Below are 26,663 nucleotides of genomic sequence, written 5' to 3' on the forward strand. Positions count from 1 at the left end.
TACTTTCAAATTAGATCCAGAATCCAATCATTTCTCACCACCTCCCACCATAGCTACTCAAGACCAAACCACTATAATATCACCTTTTTACTATTGCAATGACTATCCAAGGGCCTGCCCGCCTTCACCCTTGTCCCCTCAACCAGCTGTCCTCCACATATGGTAGAATCAATCTCTTTGAATACAGTCAGTTCACGATACTCCTCTGCTCCGAGTTTTCAGATGGCTCTATCTCCTCCAGAATAGAACTCAAAGTCTATATGCTATTCCTAGGCCCCGAAAGCACCATGAACTATGATGTATGCTTTGCCCTTAAGGAGCCCATTGTTTATTAGCTTAAATTCCAACTTTACTTCACTCTGTGACCCTCCTGCAAATACACGGTTAATCACAAGAAAGACTGGGGTGAGAATATGAATAATGGATTATACAAATCTAAGAACAAAGAAAGACAATTTGTGTGCAGCTGAAATCCTATTAGTCAGTTATGAACTGAAGCACGCTGCTTAAGGGCAACATAGTCCCTTTGAATGTATTGAGATGATTTCATTTTGGCTCCACTGACATCATAAGCCGACATCAAATCATATCTAATTTCGAACGTTCATGGCAAACACTCCAAATATCTTGAATAAATGAATGCTTAGGAAACAAACTTATTTTTTAGCTGGGATGATGGTGATGAGAGCTAAACTGTGTGATGTGAACTGAACATATACTCTGTGAGGTCTGGTATTTCGTTTATGTACAATTTTTTTTTAAATATTTTATTTATTTAATTGACAGATGGAGATCACAAGTAGGAAGAGAGGCAGGCAGAGAGAGAGAGAGAGGGAAGCAGGCTCCCCACCAAGCAGAAAGCCTGATGTGGGACTCGATCCCAGGACCCTGGGATCATGACCTGAGCTTAACCCACTGAGCCACCCAGGCACCTCCATAACTTTTCTTTTTATCCCAACTTTATTATCTCCATTTTAAAGGTGGAATTAAATGTCTTTATCAAAGTATAAGCGGCAGAGCTCCAGACTTGAACAGTGGTCTGAGTGGCTTCAATGCCTGTGCTTTCACCACAGGTGTCTTGTGATAAGTCACTCTCCTATCTCTGTGACTTTTTTTTCCTTGACAACTGATAATCAATTTATAGCAAAAGTAGATTCAAGCATCTGCCATGGTGATTTCAACCTCAAATCATATCTCCACGCTGACGGGTCATCTGCTTACCAATCTCATAAGGATGGTACAAATCAATGGTCCCTTGTAGAACCTCATCTGAGAAGGATCCCAAGTCTGAGAACCTTTTCTTGTAGTGACTCTCAGAGTCTTGGTGGGCCTTCATGATGAGATTCTTCTCCTTTGTGCCTCTGAGCAGGTCAGCACGTATCTTCTCCAGAGATTTTATGTTGTGGCTGGCTAAGGTAATTTGAATTTGGAAAATTGCCACCCCTGGTTCCCTGGGTGTCTTCCTCATGTCTTTAAAAGCTTGCTCCTTGGCAAGAGGGAAGAGTGGTGAGTCAGGAGCTGGAGTGAGGCACCCAGAGTTCTGTTATAGTTGCAAACACATCTTCCTCAAAGTCGTGTCTCTTCCTCTATGACTCTTTTTTTTTTTTAATTATTTTTATTAACATGTTTTCTTTGCCCCAGGGGTACAGGTCTGTGAATCCTCTGTGACTCTTTAAACATGATTTTTTAAAATTTATTTATTTATTTGAGAGAAAAGGAGAGAGAGATGGGGAAGGAGCAGAGGGAGACGGCAAGAGAGAATCCCAAGCAGACTCCCTGCTGAAAGTGGAGTCCCATGTGGGGCTCCATCTCATGACCCTGAGATCATGAGCTGAGGTGAAATCAAGAGCCAGACGCTTAACCCACTGAGCCATCCAGACACCCCAACACTTTTAACGTTAATGCTTCTGTCATTATTACTACCTCCACAAACCTCCAAGATCACTGAAAAGTGAGAGGCAGATCCTCTGTTCTTATTTTGTGGATGGGCATGCTAAGCTCCACAGAGGCTCAAGGTAAAGTAATGAGACAGAAAGCACAATCTCCTGCTTTCTTCTCTCCTGACCTTCTCATGTGTCTCATGCTACCTCTCCCATAGATTTCTTAGCTAAGTGCATTGTACCCACTGACACTTTAAGTTCCAAAGCAGATCTTCTAGAGTCTATAATCTCACATCTTTTATAGTTTATTAATCACCTTTCTCATAAAAAAATGCTTAAAAAAGCCAATTCCCCATTTCCTGGAAGGTAGAAATGTAACAACACTATTTTCTGAAGATGCTCTCAAGCCCGTGGGAAGCTGAGTCCAATTTATCAGTCTTCCAATGTCAAATTTCAATCGGGTATTTCCTTGTCATATGAAACACACCACAACAAATTCAAAACTTCTCCTCATGAACTTGTACATTCTAAAATAATCAAATTAAGAACCATATTCACTTGAAAATGAAATCCCTTAAATTTCGCTATTTTTTTGAGAATCAAATTTCTATTAACTACTCATGATTTACCCTATTCACACAAAAAAACACCCCCTTTTGTCAGTAGTCTCTGTGTTGAATGATCCTTCTGTGGTCAAGGGGAAGAGCCAAACAGGAGAATCCTATTAAGGAAACAACAGTAGAACGATGGTGGGTAGACTCTGCCTTCTAAAAGACTGATCTTCAAAGCCAAGTTGAAGCCCCAGCTGGCTCAGTGACCAAGATAAAAGTAGAGTTATTAGAAGAAGCATAGCTTCATTTTGGTTCTCCAAAGCAGAAAACAGTAATTCATACAAAGTTCTGTGATACAGTCAACTCCATGGAATGAATAAATGAATGAAAGATCATTCAGTCATTCAAGAGGTATGCCTGCTGTTTTCAAGGTGCTGTTGTCAGTGCTACAAAGGGAAATTCTTTGTGAAATGCTCCATTGTAAGTACAAGTTGTATATAAATAGCCACTTTCATTGAGCTTTGCTCCTAGGCACTTCAGTCCTTATAAAGCCATACAACCTGCTGAAGGAAAACCCTACTGGGAAAATATTAGAATGGTAACAATCCCTCCAGTACAGACCTCAGAAAGGATTTTAACACATATGAGTACACAATCAAGGCAACAAAAATAGGTCAACCTCTTTTAAATGAACTGCTAAGATTATAGGCTACTTAGAAGAAATATTTTGAGATAAAGACATGTCTAGTGGTTGCTCCAGCCTATGGTCCAGGACCCCCAAATAAATGCATTTTTTAAAAGTAGATTCATTCTGGGACACCTGGGTGGCTCAGTGGGTTAAGCCTCTGCTTTCAGCTCAGGTCATGATCTCAGGGTCCTGGGATCGAGCCCCACATCAGGATCTCTGCTTGGCAGGGAGCCTGCTTCCTCCTCTATCTCTGTCTGCCTCTCTGCCTACTTCTGATCTCTCTTTGTCAAATACATTTAAAAAAAAAAAAGTAGATTCGTTGTGATTTGGTTTACTAAAACTAATTCTGGAGCTGATGTTTCAGAGGTCAATTTTCTTAGGAGAGTATACCCTAGAAATACAGTTGATGTTATCACGTTCCTACAGTTAATGTGCTTTTCCTCTAAGTATTTTCTGCCTATGACCCATGATCAAGGAATTCCTGAGGGTAACATTGGAGGTGATTTTTTGGGAGCCTTCTTATCTTCCAGAATTTTATTAGTGCTTATGATGGAAAGAACTCTTACAGGAAGTCCAAAATCTGAATCAGTGGCCTCAGCAATGGAAACACTTCTATGGAACGGCAAAAGGTTACCATGACAGCAAAAACCAAGGTCATGTGTATGTCGGGGAGCTACCAATCACACAAGCCAGAACTAGTAACTTTTTAGTAGATCCAACCTGATCCTCCTGGTACCTCAATGAAGACTGTAGGACTCTGCAGAGAACAGATTGAACACAACTGACCCAGCCTACTTCATTTCTCAGAGCGAAACTAAGCCCAAGAAAGACAAAATGCCTCTTCCAAAATCACATAACCAATTATTGCTGAGCTAGAACTAGTTTTCTGATTCCCAAGATAGCACCTTTCCTCATACCAGACTCCTCTTAATTTCAGAGCCTACTGCAGTCTCCCTACAGCAAAAATTTCCTCTCTATTTCAGGCAACCAGAGCAGGCCAGGTTGGGTCTGAGCCACCCAAGACCATTTGTCAGTGCCAGTCTCCCACCAGGCAATGCCAACCCCAGCATCTGGTCCTGGTCCCTAGGACTTATGTTCTCATAATTAAAGAGCTGGCATATATAAACAAACCATAACCAGAGCACCGCATAGTCAGTGAATAGAGGTCAAACGTGGATGAGGGCTGACTCCCAAGGTGAGAAGGAGCCAGTTCCCTAATTTCCAGTCTTGTTTGTCTCTGGTGACAGGTACATAAATATTGCAATTGTTACAAAGAGCCCTTTATAACTCTTTAAACCCCAAATATCCCTCAACTCCACAGCAAGTTAAACAAAACTTACACTATCGCACTTTGGCTAGGTGGGACTCTACGTGAGCCAGGGGGTTGGAGTTATTTTCAGGTTTGAGTTAGGGCTTGCTTATTCATGGAGACATGCTGGGGGCAGCATGGGGAGAGGCACTCTTATGGCTCTTGAAGGAACACCAGGACAATTTTGGCTCAGACTACATATAATTCTATAGGACGTAACCACTCCCTTCCTGGGATAGGTACCACTCCCAAGAGACCCCACCCAGACAAGATCTGAAAGGTCTGCAGCAGTAGCCAGAGGATAATCTGAGACTTGTACTCTTTTCCCTATTGCTAGTGTGCTTGCGGTCATTTTGTTGCACTAACAAAATGTATCTCCCTCTTTGTGAAACAGTCTAGAGACAGATGACTCAAATTGGAGTCTAGTGCATCTGCCCCACTTGGGAGTTTTGTTAAACAGGTGTGTTCCCAAACCAACTCCAGATCCACTGAATCAACACCTGTAGTTTAGTAAGACCTCCAGGTGATCGGCATGCACCTTAAATTTGTGAAGGTCAAGAGATGAAGACCATGACTCTCCCGTTTGCCATTAGCCCCATGTACAAGGTTTCAGTTAGCAAACCTCCTTGTGTTTCCTGTGCTTTTAAATGGAGAAATAAAGTACCCCAGTGAAATCCCAAACTTCCTTAAAATATGCTTTCTTTTGCTCCAACAAGTTTTTCAACCCCAATTTCCATCTAACGGCCATTAGGGCAGGATTTGCTGCAGATCACCAATAAGGATCTGAAGGAGGAATATGCATTGTGGACTGTGATAACCAGCAGTAAATATATTTGGTATTAAGTACTTCTCCTTCACTTCTAGACATCCAGCTGGCTACCAAGTCCTTTTGATTTTACCTCCTAAAGGATTTTATTTATTAGTTTGTTTATCTATCTCAAGCATAATTAACATACAGCGTAATATTAATTTCAGATATATGCACCCCTATGATTATTGAAGCACTATTTACAATAGTCAACACACTGAAGCAACCAAGTGTCCATCAATAGATGAATGGGTAAGGAAAATGTGATATATATACACAGTGAAGTATTACTTAGCCATTAAAATAAATGGCTCTTGAAGGGTAAGGAAAATGTGATATATATATACAGTGAAGTATTACTCAGCCATTAAAATAAATGAAATCTTGCCTTTTGCAACCATATGGGTGCTCCTAAATTATTTTTCCATCCTCCTTTCTATCCCCACTGCTCCGCTTTAGCTCAGGTCCTTATAATATGTAACATGGACATTAAAATAATCTCTCAATTGCACACCTGGACTCCCCACGTAGTATTTTGCTCAACCACCGCATCCTCCAAACTGGCATCAGAAAGAACATTCTTTTTTTTTTTTTTAAGATTTTATTTATTTATTTGACAGAGAGAGAGAGATCACAAGTAGGCAGAGAGGCAGGCAGAGAGAGAGAGAGGGAAGCAGGGTCCCCGCTGACCTGAGAGCCCGATGTGGGGCTCGATCCCAGGAACCTGAGACCATGACCTGAGCCGAAGGCAGAGGCTTAACCCACTGAGCCACACAGGCGCCCCCAGAAAGAACATTCTTGAAGGCAAATCTGATCATATTGTCTTCTTGTTTCAAGTCCTCTAATGATGTCTGACAAATTCAATACTTTCAAGCTTTTCATGCAAGGTTTATGGTGATAGTGCTTTTATTTACTAACCTCACCCTATTTCTCCCACTTTCCTACTTTTATACCAATTCATGTGTTCCGTTCCTCTCCTTTCTCCCAAGCTGCCTCTTTGCTATGCATACTTTTTCTTTTGCTGCCAAATAAACCTCTTCTTGTTTTTTAAGATATTGTATAGACAGCCCCAAATCTGTCATGGTTCAGTTTAAGACAGTTTGACTTTATGACAGTGTGAGAGGTATCTACATTCAGTAGAAACCATCCATGGAATTTTAAATTTGGATCTTTTCCCTGACTAGGACTATGTAGTACTTTCCTCTCTTGTGGTACTGGGTTTCTGAAGCAGCCAGCCCCAGATCCCAGTCAGCTTCACAAACACCGGGTCAACAACCCAAACACTGACAACTGTTCTGTACCCACACAACCACTTTCAGTATAATATTCAATAAGTTATGGGAGATTTTCAACACTTCATTATAAAATAGGCTTCGCATTAAATGGTTTTGCCCAGCTGTAGGCTAATAAAAGTGTTCTGAGCATATTTAAGGTAGGCTAGGCTAAGCTACTATGTTTGGTGGGTTAGGTATATTAAGTGTAGTTTCAACTTATAATAGATTTACTGGGATGTAACCCCATCAAAAACCAAGGAAGGGGAGGCTGGGTGGCACAGTCAGTTAAGTGTCAGACTCTTGGTTTCTGCTCGGGTTGTATTTCAGGATCATGAGATGAGGCCCCCAACTTGGGCTCCCCACTCAACAGGGAGTCTGCTTAAAAGACTTTCTCTCCCTCTCCCTTTGACCCTCATGACCTCTGTGCTCTCCTTGGTTCTCAAATAAATACATCTTTTTTTGTTGTTGTTGTTGAAAAAAGTGGAGAAGATCTGGAGTTCTGTTTTAACACACTATCAGCTCTTCTTGACCATGACTCTCAACCACTGAGTAGAGGTGATCATCCCTGGATCCCAACACCACCTTGTGTTTGCACAATTAGCAGCACTTTCCCTGAAATATGCTTGTCAACTTGTCTCTGTCCTAGCACCAGTTTATGGCATCTTGAGGTCAGGAACAATGTCGCATTCTTCTTTTGCATCTTGAGTATCCAAGTACCATCACCAACATGTAGTAAGCATTCAGTGAATGTTTGACAAATGAAATAATTAAAGGAATATAGTCACTGTGTGAAGCTGGTACCACATTATCCCAGGGAACTGTGAAAAATACACAGCACATAGATCTAGTGGAAATATTCGCAATGGATTAATCTTTGAGATCCCCCAATGATGGATATTAAGGAATGGAATTGATGTTAATAGTGAAAATTACCTATGTTAGTTAGCTCTGCCACTACCCTAAAGGGAAATGATCTACTTCATGTCATTTATTAAATACCTAATCACCTGTGACATCTAATAATCAGAAGAATTATAGCCTAAGGCACAACCAAACCTTGCCTTCTGGGGACTGTCAGTCTATGACAGTTAATATGGACACCAGCCACTCTCCTAGATGGTCAGAGAACTCTTTCCCTTGGGGCATGACGGTGTTGTCAGAAGGAAAGAAAGTCAAGAGGTGAGGCTAAACACTTCTAGAAATTGGGTCTTAGCCTCTGCTACCCCATTTCCCCACAGCAGAGCTCTCATGACGCAGTGCTGCAAGCTCAGCTCAACTGGTCTCCAAGATCAATTTGGGACTCAAGCAGGGAAGATTTCAAGAGCTCCAACTCAGTATTCTTCATCAGAGGTCCAGCTACATTTGCATCCTGTCTTCCACCTTGCCTTCCTAGCCCCTGTTCCTAAGGCCCAGAATCCACCTTATACTCTGGATTCTGCTGATGAAGACAATAACAATAATGCTGTTTCACACATTAATCTAACCTTACTATGCACCAGGCGCCATTTGGGGTGCTTTACGTGTATGAAGCAAATTTAATCTTCACAACAAACTGATTTATTAAGTACTGAATTATCTACATTTTACAGATGAGGGAAACACAGACAAGTTTCCATCTATTGTTTGCTTGTTGGTTTCTCCTGATCATGTTCTGTCTAATTACTGCAGATTCCATGATGTTAACTACTTTGGGCTGCCTTACTTTTTGGATATTATGCTCTGAACTTTGCAGCTGGATCTGCATACACTCCGTCCCCTGACATATGTCCCCTGACACCTTCCATTCTGGCCATCCTATTACAGATTAATTTGCTCATTCCAGCCCTGTCCTGAAGAGGACAGCAAAAGAGAGATATAAGGTCATTTATTTCCCACTCTATTTAATATGGATACTTAATTAATGTTCATAGAATTAAACTCAGGGTATGTAATATGAATAAAACACCAAGTGATAACAGGCATCCATACCACATACTGTCTGAATTAGAGGAAGAGGAAAGATGAGGTGCCATTTTTAAGAATGTACAACCCTGCAAACATTCTCCTAGGCATCTAGACATCTATCTGGATCCCTTAAACTCTTTTTGTAATGAAACACAGGATGTCTATTCGCAAACTCAAGGATCTACACACCATAAGAAACAAACCATTGGTGCTCCATTACCTAGGAAAGAGAACTGTGGGAGCACCTGGTACAGATTCAGGATTTTGTCCCTCACAAGCCTTTTCAATGAAGTACACATTCATTGACTCTCATATTTGCATAGTTCAGATAATAACAGCTCTCTGTTTCACGTTCAGTGCTGAGGTCAATGTCACAAGAAGCTGTTGAGCAACAATCCCCCTTTCAGGCAGTCCTTTGATCAGGTAGAAGAGAAGACTTAGAGAAGAAGGAATAGAAGCAATTCACTGCCCTAGGTTTGGAGCTCTAAAGCAGACCACATTTCCAGACACACATATGGGGTAGGTTTCAGTACCCTCTGGAGAACTTTGAGAAACACAGATTAGATTTCATTCTCTTGGTCCAGATCTCTAAACCAGAACCAGCCAGCCAGATAGAAATATATGCAATATACATATAAATAAATAAATGTGTGTGTGTGTGTGTGTGTGTGTGTATATATATATAAAATTTTAAAGGGAGATTCAGATACATATTACTGATTAGGAAATACTGCTAAAATTTCCATCTTGGAAGAACAAGAACACTAATAGCATATGTATTTTCTCCTCCAATAATACCAAGAAATGTAAATGAGTTACCGCTAAATTAAGCCAAAAAAATTAGGACTACAGGGAGTGTCCTTAAATATAAAAAGAATTTGGTCACATTGAAATGGGTTCTGAAAAATCCCCTGAATGCTGACAGTTCCCCCAAAGGAATTCATTTGAAAAATTAGCGTACAGCAAGCCTTCATGGAAGAGAAACACATATTAAAAATTCTTAAAAATAATTCTTATTTTTATTCATATTAAATTTTATTTTATTATTTATTTATTTATTAGTATTTTATTCATATTAAAAATTCTTAAATAATAAGAGATAAATTCAGAGTATGAGAAGAGTTTTAGAAAAAATTCATAGCAAGGTTTTGGATTATAGTTCACTTACCAGTACATTTAAATTGTAATTTAATTTACAAATATTTGATAAGGATAATTTGAGAATGGATGTAGTCATCTATTTACTCTCTAAAAATAAACTGATGCCTGAAATGTAAGTGTCAAAATCCACAAAAGCGAATTTTACAAAGTCACAACACTGAACAGATTAACCTTCTCTTTGCCCATCACTATGGCCCCCCTGTTGATGACAGCAGTTGCTTAAGCCAAAAACATCATCTAGGACAAAGCTCCAATCATATGATGGATTGTGTGGGTCTTACACAAGCAGGACCTGCACAAGACTGCAGGAGCTTTGGGTCTTTTTTAACCAAGACAGGTCATTAAAAGAAATGAAAAGATGTCTTCTGGAGGTTTAATTAAGGAAGTTAATTCTAGGCCCCATCATAGGCCCATTAACCTTTCTCTGTTCCTAAAATACCTTATGTAATGTCAAAAAGAAGCAAAGATGGGAAAAGGAGCTGTGTAATTAAACCTACTTAACCTTAAAATGGAAATGTGTCAAGGGATAGAAGCAATTGGTATGAAGCTCCTAACCTGTATTTACGACCCCAAAACCCAGAACCCATATGCCTTCTCTTGCTGTGCTTGACTCACATTCTCTTTGCTATGGGCTGGACAACTTGGCTGGTGAATTTACTTACTGTGTCTGACCCAAACCATAAGTCAGTTGTCAAAATGCCGGAAGGGCAGTACTATTCTGGTACAAAGAACAAATAGCTTGCTGGTTTCTATACAGATTTCTTGCCACACAAACATTCTTCTAAGGTTCTTCAAGGAGATGGTTTTTCCTGGCCTAGGAATACCTTTCTTCCCTACCCCATGAGAACGTGGACAGGCTGGGGCTGAATCTGGTTCAAGATCCCAGAGAACACGAGGCATGTATTTTTTTTTCTATGACAGTACATTGTTATGCACATAAATTCTTCCAGAATGCCAACGTATGACTTGATATAAAAGGGCAGAGGCATAGCAAGAGTTTGGCTGCCTTCTCAATCCCAGCAGAACATTGCATGAGGAGTGTTACTGGTGGGATTTTGCCCAATCAGGAAACCACTGCAGGGCCAGGGAAAGGGGATTACGATGGTTTCTTTCTTTCTCTCTTTCTTTCTTTCATGTTTCAAGTTTTTAGTTAAATTCTAGTTGGTTAACATATAGTGTAATATTATCGGTTTCTGCTGCACTTAATCACCTAGCTTGTTCTGAGTTCTGTTCCTGGGGCTGTATCAGTAGGGATGGGAGCATTCAGAACCAGCCCCAAACCAATCTGAAATGTTGCAAGTTCCGAAACTTAACAGAAGCAGTCAGGTCTCTATTAAATACCAGCAGATTATGTACATTACAGATTATTCATGAGGACTTTGTTTTCTCAGGGGCCTCTCAGGGTATATGAGGGTTGACACACAATACAGGACACCTGTATTTTTATTTGCAAAATCTGGCAACCCTACCTGATATCCAACTGGTAATCATCACCCAACACCCTTAAAACAGGACATTTTAGAGAGAACTTGGAACCAGCCCTATTGACTCATTTTACATATGAGGAAACTCAGACTCCCCCAGAGATTTTTGACAGGTAGTGGGTGGTCTGCTTGTTCTTAAGATTCCTGGCCAGTCAGAGGCAGTGTTTGGACCAGAATTCAGCCTGTTTTATACCCATTTTATTCCTACCACCCAAGCTGTTTCTCTAATAACAATGCAATATTTTTATTGTTATTGTGTTGTTTAATTAGGCTTTCCAAAAATCTGCCATTTCTTGAACATCACCCTCTTTTAGGTTCTATGCTAAATTCTATAGACAAAAAAGGAGTACCATTCTCTCCCCTAAACCTGATAGCTTTTAGAATTTAAATTCGTTACGTGTTAAGGGAAATAAAAACTTGTATTTTTTGAATATGGGCAAAGAGCCGCATAATAATTTTTTCAAGCCCAAATAGAAAGATGCTCTTGCAGAGATACTATTTTTTAAGTATTTGGACCACTGTAACCCTCCATCAGTTAATCATAAATGCTGGTATTCCAGGCAAAGGTCGTAAATACAGTTGAATCTCAGCCAAACTTTAGATCACTCTGTTCTGCAAAATCCGCTGGGAGAGATTATTTAAGTCCATTTGGAACCTGCTTCATACCTTCAGTCACTATCCTTCCAGAACCTTCTTTATACACTTTTTTGCTAGGAGATATGGTATGAAAATCCATTATATCTAGAAGTCTCTCATTCACTTAGGAAATGGAAGAAACAGCCTTGGCTATGTTCAAGATAAATCTGTCCCTCTCTGGCTATCTCACGCTACTGTGACTATTATCTGTGCGAGTGCCCTTCTTATTTGTGATGATTTCCTCAGGTCTTTCTCTCAGAAATAACTGATTTTGCACCTCATTGTAAAATATAGTCTTGGACTTTGAAAAAACATAGGCATCCCATACTAATATAAATGAGTTTAATCTAGGACTTACACAATAGTAATATTAATCTGGGGGCACTTGGGTGGCTCAGTGAGTTGTCTCCTTTAGCTTGGGTCACGATCCTGGGGTCCTGGGATCAAGTCCCATATTGGACTCCCTGCTCAGCAGGGAGCTTTCTTCTCCCTTTCCCTCTCCCTCAGCTGTTTGTGTTCTCTCTCTCATAAAAGTAAATAAAATCTTTTAGAAAAATAGTAGTATTAATCCAGTTGGAAATCCAGCTTTTATTCACAACTTTCAAGAGTTCCTATTCTTAAATGATCAGTGTTATCTACCAAATTGTGCCCTCCCCAAATTTATACGTTGAAGCCCTAACCCTGGATGTGACTGTATTTGGAGACAGGGCCTTTAAAAAGGTATGGGCAGGGTCACCCAAGGGTTCAGTTGGTTAAGCGTTTGACTCTTGATTTCAGCTCTGGTCATGATCTCAGGGTTTGGGATTAAGCCCCGTGTCAGGCTCCATATTGGGCATGGAGTCCGCTTAGGATTCTCGCTCTGCCACTGCCCCTCCCCCAACAAACGTGCACGTACACTCTCTCTCAAAAAATAATAAATAAATTAACTAACTAAATAAATAAGTAAATAAAACTAAAAAGGTACAGGTAAACGGAGTCATAACATAAATGAAGCCCTAATTCACTATGACCCGTTTCCATAGAGGAAGCGGAAGAGATACCAGCGGTCCTCAGGTGTGAAGAAAAGGCCATGTGAGGATGCAGCAAGGGAGTGGCTCTCTGCAAACCAAAGAGAAAGGCTCAGAGGAAGCCATCCCTGCCAGCACCTTGATCTCGGACTTCTAGCCTCGAGCACTGTGAGGAGCTTAGTTTGTGTTATGTAAGCCACCAGTGTGCAGTATTTGTTATGGCCGCCTGAGCCCATGAACACCATCAGAATGAAGCGTGTGAGCATTAACCAAATAATTGCTGGAGTGTAAGAGAAGTGAAAGCAAGAATTCTACCTCATTCATAAAATTCACACCTCATATAGCGCCTTGCACACAACTGGTCCCAAATAAACAGCTGACAAAATAAAAGAATGAACGCGTGGATGGATTTAGACCCATGCCCCAGCAAAGCAGCACCAGCCATGCGACGTAACCACAGTGTGAGAGAGGAAAAGCAGAGGCTTCAGAGCCAGACAGACTGCTTTCACTCTTCTCTACCTGCCAACTTGGGAAGTTCCATAACCTTCTTAACCTTAGTTCCTTGTCTGTCAGTTGACAGGAGTAATGTTTGTATCATGTAGTTGTGGAGATGGAAGTGATATGCTGGTGTATATGACAGGTGCTATCGGGATGATATTAATGATGGTTGACCTTCCATGTGTTCATTCTTTTATTTATTCAACAACTTTTTATTGAGCAAGCCCCTTCTAGGCACCCAGCATTGTTCCTGGCACTGAGAATAAAATGGGTAATGACACAGTATCTTAGCTCACATGTGCATTGCATTCTAGAGAGCAGAGTCAAAGACAATGGGAAATAATCAAATGATTTCAGAGAGTGGTAAATACCACGAAGAAAATAAAGCATAATAATGTGGTGATGACTGTCTATGGCAAGCTCTCTGGGAAGGAGACATCTGAGGCTAAGTTCTGAGTGATGAGAAATCAGCCTGGAGAGTGTCTGAGGGAAGAGCATTCCAGAGTGAACAGCTGCTACAAAAGGCCTACGGAGGGATGGCTTTAGCATCTTCAGGAAACAGAAGAAGACCAGTGTGGCTGTAGTATAGTGAGAAATGTGGAGAGAGGTACCAGGTAAGTCAGAGAAATTAGCTGCAGCCAAATTATATAAGGACTTATAGGCCAGAGTGAGGTGTTTGAATTTTTTTCTAAATGTAATGGAAAATAGATTTTCAAGCAGGATAAGAAAGTGAGTTGATTTACGGTAAAAACATTATTCTGCTGCTGTCCCAGTGACAGGTGGTTGAGTGGGTGGAGGGGGTTCCTCAGGGGTCACGTCCAGTGGTCTGGGAAAGAGGGCACTGGCTTGGACTACGGTGGTGATGGAGCCAGACGATGGATGAATGGAAGATGTTATTTAAGTCCATTTAGGACCTGCTTCATACCTTCAGTCACTATCCTTCCAGAACCTTCTTTATATACTTCTTTGCTAGGAGATATGGTATGAAAATCCATTATGTCTAGAAGTCTCTCATTCACTTAGCAAACGGGAATGGAAGAAATAGCTTTGGCTATGTTCAAAATAAATCTGTCCCTCTCTGGCTATCCCGTGCTACTGTGACTATTACCTGTGCAAGTGCCCTTCTTATTTGTGATATGATTTCCTCAGGTCTTTCTCTCAGAAATAACTGATTTTGCACCTCATTGTAAAGTATACTCTTGGACTTTGAAATAGCATAGGCATCCCATACTAATGAAGGAAGATGGGCTAGAAATCTCCAATGGGCTGGATGTGGACAGAATGAGGGGCTCAAGGATGACCCCTAGGATTCAACTTCAAGAGCCAAATGAGATGGTTCTATTTATTGCGATCAGTTGGGGGTGGGAAGAGGCAGGAGAGTCAATGGAGATGACACTGACCCTGACTTTGTCTCCATTTATCAATACAGTTGATGCAGCTTCCATGGCCGAGCCAGTAGCAGCCTGTCTCTTAAGAAAAATCACTGGAGCTTAGTTGCCAATACTGCAGATTCATTATCAATTCATTGATCACTGCTAAGCTTCACACTTTAAGTAGTTGTGTGAAAAATGATCTGGGAGAAGCTCAGGTTTGTTATTATACTCCTCTTCCAGGGCTTGGTTTTCTTCCCTGTGGAATGAAGCTTTTTGTGTGTGTGTTTATTTTTGGGTATTTTCCCAACTGAACCACATTACCTCTCCTCACTCTGAAGAAACAAAACCAGAGCAGGGGGATCCCCTAGGAGCCACAAGGAAGGAAGAGCAGATGATGGTCAACACTTGGACCCTGTGCTCCTCGTACAGACTTAAGAGTTCTTGTGCGCCTGGCTCCTTCCTCACTGCTTCTCCTTTCTCTCTCAAGCATCAGGGTTCACTGCATCATCTCCTTCACAAAGGGTTCACATGGCTGCCAGTGGCTGGCTTTAATTAGAGTGTGGTACTGAGCATCATTACAATGTCGGTGGGTGTTAAATTTCAACGTGCTCAGATACCATGAGCTGAAGTCACAGCTCATGACAGCCACAGGGAAGTGAGTGTTGAACTTAACTGGGAGATGATTAAAACAGGCAGGAGCAGAGATTGTTCATATTGGCCTCTCCTGTACTCCGACCCAACCACCCCCTTTTGGGGTCATGTCTTCCTTCCTTTGTCTTATTCATTCTCTCTCCAGTAAAGGTTACTCTGAAAGTGGGCATCTAACAAGGATGACAATGCTACGAGCAAGAAAAGAAAGCAACTAGAAGTACAAAATGTTTGTCCTGAGAAGCTTGCCTCTTATGGTTTCAAAATCATTCTGAAATAAAACCAGAGTAAATTACCCAGGTAACAAGTATGCCTTCCTAGTTCAAAGACTTCATTAGTCTTTATATTGTGTCCACATGAGGGCAAGTAGAGTTTTCTTTCCATTATACTAAAGAGAGAGAAGAGACACACAAGTAGTAGCTAACTGAAAATCACTGACAAATGGTTTTGGAATTTAGTGAAAAGGCATCAGCCATAGGCAGTCACCAGGCACATTCTTTGTCACTTTTTCAGAAAGCCATGCGTCCCCCTGCCCATTAACCACTCCTGTCACCTAAGCTTCAGTAAAGTGCAAAGAGCTTTGATTGGCAAACAGAAGACTTGCCTCTATGTGGCTTATATAAATCAGTTAGCCTTGTTAGAAATCAAGGCAGGATTCTAGGAGAGGCCATTGTGAGTTATTGATACAAAAAGGCAAGTAGATGACTTAACATCAGGCCCTAAATAGGGAAATTTGGAAAACTGCCGGGATACACACAGACGATCCCAGTTTCAAATTGAAATCCTTTTAGACAAAAGTAAGCTCTAAGAAGAAAATCCACCAGGTGTGGTGACAGAGAAATAAGTAAGGGGAGGGGGTGACCAGGAGAGGTTAAATATAAAACGATGTGTGGAAAATGAGGAGGAACCAGGCTAAGAGCCAGAAAGGGAAAGAAAACAACAGGTGCAAAGCTCCTGGTGTAGGAAAGAGCTTGGTGTGTCAGAAAGCCAGGGAAGGCTGAACAATGGTGACAATGGAGACGGGAGCCCGGAATGAGATTGGGGAGTTTAGGCCATGGGCAGGAGCCATATCCTGCATGGTAATTAAGGCAGAGAAAAGAGTTTAAATGTCTTCTAAGTAGAATTGGAGATCATTAACAGATTTAAGCATAGGAAAGACACAAGTTGGTTTTGCTTTGTTTTGTTTTGCTATTTACAGATCTCTCTAGATACTATCTAGGGTTGTCAGGGATGGGTGGAAGGGCAGAGTGGGAGCAAGGTGATCTACTAGGGAGCCACTGCAGGCACATGGCCAGGAGGACAATGAGGACTGGGGCTAAGACGATGGCAAGAGGAGATTAGGAGGAAAAAACAGCTTGAAGTGTCTTGCACAACTGTGATGTAGAATTAAGAGGACTTGCTCGTAGACTAGATGTGGGCAATGATGGAAGCACAGAAATTAAGGGTTACTGCTAAGTTCCTGGTCTGAGCCCAGGGTGGCTAGTGAGGCCCTTTTTCTTTAGAGGTAGGATTGGGAGGGATGATGGGTGGGTACAGCAAAAATGAGTTTGAGAGCAGGAGGAAAATCAAGAGTTCCATTTTGGATGTCTTAACACAGCGATTCCTGCGAGGTACCTAATTACAGTATCAACTGTAGTTAGTTATATGGTAAAATATATGAATCCCCAGCTCAGATGAGAGAGTAGGGATGAAGATACAGATCTGGGAGTATCAACATGATGGTGATATGGAAAGTCATCGGAATGGATGAGCTCACCTCAGGAAAGAGTAGTCACAGAGACAAGAAGATGACCCAGAGCTCAAAGAGGGGAAGAGACTCTAACCTTTATGATAGGAAGGTTGTCTCTCAGAAATGAGAGATAACCAGAGAGAATATGTTTCCCACTCCAGTGTCCAGTACCTCCCTAGAAAACCACAATTAATCCTGAAGATTAAGAGAGAGAATGCACCGAAGAGCGGTTAGTGAACTACAACTTATTATTACATACACACTATAATTATTAGCTTACGGCCTGGTCCTGGATTTATTTCTGTCTTTACTGTCTTCTTACTATAAAGTAAATTCCTAAGGTCAAAGATGCCATCTGTCCACTGATGGTTCTAGAACAAGCCAATGTTGGCTGACAGACTGACAGTTACTCTTACGATATTCAGGAGATTAACTGGCCAAGGCCTGTTTCATGTTGGCTTCTGATAAACCTTCCTTCCATCCTGGCTACTTCCTGTAATTTCACATTTGCAGAGCAGACATCAGAACGCTTTAATCCTGATGAAAGTATGTGGCAGAAACTCCTTTTCTCAAATCGATATGAAGAGAAGAGATCCTCATCTGTTCAGGAGGAGTTTTTTTTTCCCGTTAGCTTTGCCAAGAAAATTCAAAATCACACACAGGAATAAAAGAACTCACTTGAACTAAAAGGAAACAAGCATTTCACAAGAAGTCTTGTAAGAGCTCTGGACTTCAGCATTCTTCGGTACGGGGAACATCGATATGGCAGGCTATCACTGAGAGCAGAGCAAATATTCCTGGAGAATTTTGTGAGGACCAATTAAAAAAAAAAAGAATTTTCTTACTTTTTCCTCAGTCCAGTTATTCTCGTCTATTTTTTCAAAGAAGATTTTTTTTTTCTGTCTCTTTCTCTAAGATGGATTTATTTGAGAGAGAGAGAAAGAGAGCACAAGAGGAACGGGCAGAGAGAGAGAGAGAGTATTTCAACCACACTCCACGCTAAGCCCTGAGCCTGACTAGGGACTCAATCTCAAGACCCTGAGATCACCACCTAAGTGGAAACCAAGCGTTGGAGGCTTAACTGACTGAGCCACCCAGACACCCCTGCTTCTGTCTTTTTAAGGCCAAATACAACCTCAAGAAACAAAAAGTGAGATACTCTCACTTTTATTAGGAATTCACCCTCTTCTCTCACAGAACTTCTCAACTTCTTCTCCAGGTACATGATTTTCAGGGAACCTGAGGTAAGAAAAGATCAATCTTTTACTGCCAAAGAGAAAGAGGTCTAGAGGTAAAGCCATCTCACCAGCGAACAATAGACTGTACTTCTAAAACATGTTTTGGGAAAATGCACGCCGCCCTCCCCTCCTTAATGACAAACTCCATGACAATAGATAACATCTGAAAGGTCTAGACTGTGAACTGTAAGTGATAACAAACTTAACATATATGGAAGTTGTCTAGATTTTGTAATCCAAGAGAATCCTGATTTGTTCACTGTGGACCTTGGACAAATTATTTCTTTGTGCCTATTTTTTTTCATCCTAGAGATGGACAGATACCACTTACCTTGCATGTTTGTTGTGAGGTTTAGATATAAAGCACAAAGAGCTGGTAAAAAGCACAGTGGAAGAAGATAAGGGATGGGGACAGAAAAACAAAACACAAGTGCCTGCTTCCTACACTGTGGTGGCTAGAAGGACTCAGAAAATAGGGAGATATAGTAACAACAACACAGAATGCTTTTGAGCACTTACTGTATGTTAGAACTGAGATAGTACTTTCATGAAAATTAAGACATTTTCAGACGGACTCAGGAGGAGGTGACCAGAGCTGGGACTGACACCCAGGCATGTAAAACCCAGAGTTCCTGGTCTTCCCCACTACAGTGTACTGCCTGCCTTCTAGGTATAGGGAAGACAAATACATGAAAATCAGGATACTTGAGCTCTAGTTTTCATTTCCCACAAATTAAGCCATTTGGCCCTGGGAAAGTCACCCAATTTCTGTGACCCTCAGTCTTCCCAACAATAAAATGGGGGTGCTGGATATTACTGGATTACCAAGGTCATGTCTCTTTTACAATCCTGTGGTCCTGTGATTTTTTTGCAGTTTTATTTAGATATGATTCACCTATAACACTGCATTAGTTTAAGGTTTACAACTAGTGATTCAATATGTAGATAATGTGAAATGATCACCACAACAAATTTAGTTAACACCCATTGCCACAAATAATTTCCATTTTGTGTGTGTGTGAGGAGAACTTTCAAGATCTATTATCTAAGCAACTTCCAAATATATAATACATCATTATAACTATAGTCCCCATGCTAGGACTTATTTAACTTATAGCTGGAAGTTTGTACCTTTTAATTGTGCTCAGATGCTTTTTACTTATTTTAATCAACTGAGGTCATTCAGCTTTTCAAAACTGGAGAATTACTTGGCTGCCAGAGTATTCACCATGAAAATCTGTAAGATAAATCAGGTCTCAAGCCCGCTAAAAACAAAACAAAACAATACAAAACCCAACTGGTTCTATCCTGAACCTGGAGAAATGAAAGGAAGTGGCAAATATCAGGTAACAACAGGATATTCTACAGTGCTTCTTTATCTCCTAGTCTTGACAGAGTTTCCTGCCACAGTCAGACGTGAAATGTCTTCTACAATGAACAGCAAGGAAAAGGGTCGGATCTGAAGAGTTAAGTGCAGATCCAGAAAGCAGCCAAAGCCACGATCACAGCCCCGTCATGACCCTACCCTTCAATCACACCTGTGCAAAAGCTGGGCCAATCTTCCCCTAGAAAACACAGCAGTCCTGGGGCAAAACTGGGGTTGGGAGCCAAATGTCTAACATGTTGATCCTTTCCTTTGACTTTTCTGCTGAACAGCATCAAGCAGGCATCAAAGCTCAGATTTTCTTGACCCAACATGATTTGGCCTCCGACTTTCGGGGACAGAAAGATGGTGCCCTCCAATCCTCGCTTCAGCACAATGATTAAGTCCCGTCAGAGATGGGTGACAGAAAAAACCCTGTCGTGGCTCCAATCTAAATTGTTGAAGCATCAGAATTATATGGTGCTTTTATTATCTTGTGGAATGCATGTCCCTGGGGTACTCCTTTGAGTTCAACTAAAATGACAGTTTAATTCTCAGTAAATGAGTGCTAATTAAAATGCTGGGGGAAAGACTGTCATAATTGAATAATGAGGATAAAGCAATGTACATTTGTTTAAAGGTTCCTGGAAGCTGAATTTAGGGATCAAAAAAATGGTCTCTAGGAGCTCACAGGCAAAACCAACTCCCTGAAAAGTGTTCATCGCTCTGTGTGTGTATTCGCTAAACTAAGTTTTTATCTTGCGTAGGAATTGTTTGAAAGTGGCTGTGAGCATGTAAGTCCTCCTTCCACATCTGTCTCTCGCAATGCTCCTCACCGTAGATTTTGTGACACGGAGGCTAGAGTGGAACCGGTGGGGATGGAAATCTGTGTCGTTTCACTCGTTCACAGGTAGCTGTGATCACCTCTCTCTCTCTCTCTCTCTTTTTTTTTTAATATGCTTTGAGTTTATTTTTATTTATTTATTTATTTATTTAGATTGTGTTTATTTATTTGACAGACAGAGATCACAAGTAGCCAGAGAGGCAGGCAGAAAGAGAGGAGGGGAAGCAGGCTCCCTGCTGAGCAGCGAACCCGATTCGGGGCTCGATCCCAGCACCCTGGGATCATGACCTGAGCTGAAGGCAGAGGCTTTAACCCACTGAGCCACCCAGGTGCCCCATGTGATCACCTCTCTTGACTCAGATCTCTGGAATGCAATACTCTTTGACACATGAACCCTTTTATAAAACTGCAGAATTAAGATAATGCCAAGAGGAGAAGCGTTTGGAAGGAAGGAGTATGGTTTCGTGGAAAGAGCATTAGATTCTAACCTTAGCCTTGCCGATAATTCTGAGAGTTTGTTGCAAATAATGTAATCTGGACCATGATCATTTAGTTGAACCTGTTTGGAGCATAAAATGAAATAATATACAATGAGTAACTTTAAAAGAAAAAAATTATAGAAATGAAATAAAACTTTAGCCTTTGGTTGACTCTGGCATAAATAATGTGAGCCTCTTATTTATTTTCCTAATTCAGATGACCCTATTATATGGATACATTTTAACAGGTTAGACCCACTGGGCCAAGCTCATTACAGTAGCATGTGACCAGGGAAATCTGAATTATCCTAAAATACAAAATTTATCCTTCATCCCACACAATGTCCAATTTATATGCCCACCCCGACCCCCAGCTGGCTGAGATAATTGGATTGACTTTCATGCTTCTGGGTTTCTCCATTTCCTTTAGCCCTTCCACTCTAGTAATAGTTCATTTCAAAGGCTTTGGGATTGTATTGAGTCCAACCTATTCAGTGAGTTTCTGTCCTGTCCTTAAAGATCTATGGGAAAAATAAATTCTATAACCTCCTTCTATGCCTAACAACTTTTTACAGTGAGTAAATTCTGTACAATCTGAATTCCTTGATTGTGAAAAAATGTCCCCAGGGCCACCCATTGGGAGGCCTCCCATGCACTTACTAATCCAGCACAGCTTAGAGGTCTTGACAGCTCCAGCAGTGCTGCTTAGACACCCCCCTTATGAATATGCAAAGACAATCTTTCACTTACAAAAGAAACTGATATAGCCATTATGGCCTGTGGTTAATCAAACCTCCATTCACTTCCCTCTGCTTTGAGAACCGTCATCAAGAAAACGTGTTGCTAAGCAAACTTAGCAATAAGGACCTGGTTCCCGTAAAAACGATTGCCTAGAGGCCAGCTTGTTTAGAAGTAAGGATCCTGGTGGGTTTTTTTTTTTTTTCAGCCTCTAATTTGATTTCCTATAAAATCTAAGCTCATCATTCAGTTAAAGGAAGATTTGGAAGTTGCTCACACATTCCTCATTTTAACAAGTTAGAGTTTACACACACACAAATACACATGCACACACACACTCACTCACACCAGGTCCTTCCACTTGCTTCTGTAACCGCTTCTTGGAAAACATCCAAGCTTAGGCCAAGGAAATGCATAATAGAGAAGCTGCTGACTTTCCAAGCATCTGGTGAATTCACAACTTTCATTGAGCCTTACATAATGTATCATCAATATTCATTCTTTCATAGACATCTATCTTAGTCATTCCCACCTCCCCCAGGAAACACGGTCAAGAGAAAACATAAAGGACACTCTATTACAAATTCTTAATGAACAGTACCTAGGAACAGAAATTCACTTTCTAGCTTTACAACTCATTTTCAGCATAATCTTAAGAGATCACTTAAAACTAGTTGTGCTATGGATTCCATAGCCCCAGAATAGTGAATAACACTTTTTAGGACACCAAGATGAGTCCTTAAGCCTACTCACACGATAGCATAACATCCTCTCAAACTACCTAGATTATTAGAATCCATCTAGGTTAGTCAAAAGCTCTGTTTTATAGGATCTAGGTACTAATTTCCTCTAGCAGGTGGTGGGCCAGTGGTACATGTGAGGTTCTGATTAATCAGTTTTTATTAAAGAAATGAGTAAGAAAACGGCTAATGTATTTACCATTATTCAATGGTGGCCACAGGATCAGTGTTTTTTGGAATGTAACCCTGACTCATCTGAGAACGTGTCAAAAAAGAAGATTCCCTAGCCTTGCTTGGGGCTTACTGAATCCCAGCCTCTCTTCGTGGGGTCCAGGAATGTGCAATTTTAATAATGATTTAACATGGTTTTCAGGCACATGTGGGTTATAGAGAACCTCTGCTTGGCTCTTTCCTCCCCCCCCCCGCCAAAAGCATTGTTTCTGGCTTTGCTGGAACTCTTCAGTCAACCTGAAGCAAGATGGTTCTAATCTCTGAGGAGCTCTCATTCCAAAGGCTTCATGTTCATACTGGATTTGAAGACCTATATATTTGATATTCCAAAAACCTGTCAGTAATGCCAATGCCTAGATGACTATTTGGTGTTCAATCCATCTCTGATGTCAGATGCATGAAATCATTCTCTTTTATCTGTTTTGCCATCTGACTGACATGGGTTGATTAGTTAAGGTTTTACAATAAAGAGAAGCTAATGGATCTTTGAGTTAAGCGGGGTGTGTGTGTGTGTGTGTGTGTGTGTGTAGTATGTGTGTGTGTATGTGTGTGTTCTTATGTGTGTGCATTTAAATACTTTGCTCTTCTTTTGTTTTGACTTTATTCAATTAACTCATCAGCTTGCAACTAGTCAAGTATGACTTCCTAATAGCATGGGTCATGCTTACTCTTTCAATCAACTCTTGGCATGTAACACTCCTATCTTCTTCTCCGAACATTTGTAGAAGACCTCTACCTGTTTTGTCAGCATCTTACAGAAAAGGTTCTTTGGGGGGGGCACTTGTAGATTTCTATATTCAGTCATGAGTAAAACATGTGAAAGCACACTCTAACAAATACTTAGGTATACATTCCTCAAAGTTATGCTCCTTAGCGGTGCTGTGGCATAGTTTTATGAAGGACCCCCTCTAATAACAGTTGGTGGGAGTCGGGATCTAATCTAAACCTTCAGAGAAGTTTTTCATCCCGTCTTCTCTCACGGAATTGACACATTTGGCACTTCTGTCAACACTGTACTTACAGCTTCTATGACATGACTGAAATTCCTCGAGGGTAGTGAATGACTTTTTTTTCTTTAATTCCACCCTGTCTCTCCCAAAAGCATCAGGAAAAATCCAAGAGGAGATGCTTAAGTGTATGCAGGTGGCAATGCAGTCCTGTGAATCAGTAATTAAATATAATTCAGTTTCTCAGACTCAAAGACCAGAGAGTTAAAGTCAAACATGGGGAGGGGAGTATACATACTGAGACCCTCTGGCAAATCTGCTAGAGCCTCAGCTCCTCCTGGACCACCTCAGGGCCTCTGGATAGCTCACTACTCTTCTTGAAAGGCTGCCGGTCCCCTCCAGTCTCTCCCCTGATCAGTCTCTCCCCTGCAGGATGGCCTACATTCAGGCTACCCTGGGATCTGTTGATTTCATTGTTGATCACCACTGTTGTTGATCTGCTCTCTCCCATACGGTCCATGATTCTACAGTCACTTTGGTCCATGTATGGTCTGGCCCACTTAAAACTCTGTACAGTGCAAGACTGGGGTGGAAAGGAAAGAAAAAAAGTAGAAGAAGGATTCTTCCTCCTCCCCCAGCCCCAGCATGAGAATGGCTTCCATAGGTCTGAAGAAAATGTCTTAGAAAGCCAGGTCTCTCACTGTGCCTCTGATGTGAAAATTACTTCATGTGGCTGATTTGTCAGTTACTTTCATGAAACTCCATCTCTCCAAGAACAAAAAAGTTAAAATTTGTACAAATTGGCCAATTGGCCCCTGGTTCTCTCTTACTGGGGCTCAGACAGCAATGTGAATTTGACCACACCCAAGACCAGGGCTCTCTGCTCCTCCTCCACTGGGGGCTCTGGGGGCAAGAAAAGGGCAGTGAGTACCCCCTCCTAGACCTCGCAGTTGCAGGGCGAGCTATTGACCTGACAGCTCTAGCCTGTCCACTCCCTGCTTCTCCTTTTATGAGACCCTGAGGAAGAAGGCATCCAGCAGCCTGCCCAGTGAGGCCCAAGTGTCCCAAAGCAGTTCCCTTCCACACCCTTTTACAACCTACAACTTAGCCAGATCTGCCAAAGATGAAAGCATGCCCCCTCCGGCTACCCGGCAAAATTGCCAATTAAATCAGAGAGACGAAATTGGATCGAGTCGATGTCTCTGACTCAGCTGGCCCTAGGGAAACAGTGACTGCCAGCAGGTGGTTCAGAGCGACTCTTTGTAATATTCATTTCATTTTGCTTAAAGATGTGAAAAAGACCAAGTCTACCAGCTTCTCGTGTTGGACAAACCAGGCTGCTGTTGGATAATATTTGAACAGACAGCTGTGTCTGAGTGTGCCAGGGAAAATCTTCCAGGCAATCAAGTAAGGTCAGCACAAATTCCCCAGACTAGCTAAGAACTAAGTTGTGCCTAATCCCACGAAAACTGAGTGGTGAGTTATGGGCACTGTTGGTTCTTTCATACACATACTGGTTCATTCACTCGTCATCCATTCACTAGTCGCTCAGCAATTATTTACAGAGCTCTAATCTGTGCCTGTCTCTGTCTTAAGTGCTGGGTACGCACTGTCCCGGGCACCACAAAGCCTGAAGGCTAGTAGCTGCTTTTGACAATGCATTTAGTTTCTCAAGCACTGGTCAGAACCTTTCCTGAAAAACCTACAGGACACAGTTCTTATTAATACAACAAGACCGTCAGAATTATTTAACTTTTTAACTGCATAACAAAGTGGTGGAATGAATGAAGCACGTATCCTTTGCATTCAAAGTCAAATAGAAGCTTTGTCTAAGCCAGGAATAGAGACAACATCGCCTAATACTCAATCTAGTCCTCGACTGATCCCTTTGCAAGAGGAGGCCTAATCTATAGATCAAGATTCCCGTAGCAAGAAGAACCTAACTTAGACTCAGTGTAGAAACCACACAAAACAAGAAGATCACAACCACATAAAAGGCAATATTTTGCCTTCTGTATCAAGTCCTGCAATAAGTAAGAGCAAACAATGTCTGAAATTCTGAATTCAATTTCATGAGAATGCATTCCTGACCTCTATCCCCTCCGGATACGGAGACACATGTCTGTATGTACTACTGGTCATACGCAGTAGGTCAGCCAGAGTCTTCCCAACACTCACTGACTGCAATATAATTCTAATCAGCTTCTTTACTTAGTTGTTCAGAACATATCAGATTATAGACAGACTAGAGGGGAAGGGAGGGGCGGGGCTTTTACACTAAGCATAATGACGGGAGAAGGTGCAAGTTGATAATGTGGTAAGAACTGACATGGGGCACCCAACTCTTCCCTGCAATTAATGCTCGTAAAAATACTCAAAGTTCAACCAATTGAAGGATTAAGAAGGCAACAAATTATATTCTACATTTTAAGATGTTTCCATCCAAAAATGATAAAATTCAGTCGTGTGCAAATTTTTAAGTACTGCTTCACTTCCAAGTAGCACTTTCCTCTAGAAGAGCAGCTTGGAAAGTTTGTTAAAGTTCTCAGATGCATCTTAAACCCCTTGACCCCCCCTAGCAATGCTGTGAGACAAGTAGATAGATATTTATTTTCTCCATTGTTCATCATTTTCATTATTTTCCTTTGTCCATTCATTCATTCATTCTATCAGCCAATGGGCATTCTTGAGTACCTCTCTGTTCTGGGTAGTGGGCTCCCCTAGTGTCCTGTACTTTCCAGTAATAGCAGCCCTAGCCACATGAGACTACTGAAAATAATTAAAACCACAATCCTGTGTCTATGCTGGATACAGGGGTGAAGGAGATGAGGAGGGTGAGAGTATCTGCTTGTCCTGGTCCAGGAGATGCTCGGCCTGGCTCCCACATCTACCTGTGATTTCCCTTATTCTGTCAGCTGTTCTCTGTTCTATCTCCAGGGCACCCCATCCACCTGCTTGCAAGGCAGCACATTGCCAAAACCAGCTAGACAGGTGACTGTCTCTTCTTTTTCTCAATGATTTCCAAGAACTCCGCAAACACAATGGGTAAGGTACCCTAATGACTCACTGATGCTTTAATTATTATCTTTATTG

General features: G+C 41.3%; 1 pseudogene; it reads right to left on the reverse strand.

Annotated features, from left to right (window-relative positions):
* Positions 1 to 1,155: 1,155 nt before the first annotated feature.
* LOC122913445 overlaps positions 1,156 to 26,663 on the reverse strand; it is a 43,806-nt pseudogene continuing 18,298 nt past the window's right edge.

The sequence above is a fragment of the Neovison vison genome, chromosome 7 (genome assembly GCF_020171115.1).
Source record: "Neovison vison isolate M4711 chromosome 7, ASM_NN_V1, whole genome shotgun sequence".
Classification (NCBI taxonomy): domain Eukaryota; kingdom Metazoa; phylum Chordata; class Mammalia; order Carnivora; family Mustelidae; genus Neogale; species Neogale vison.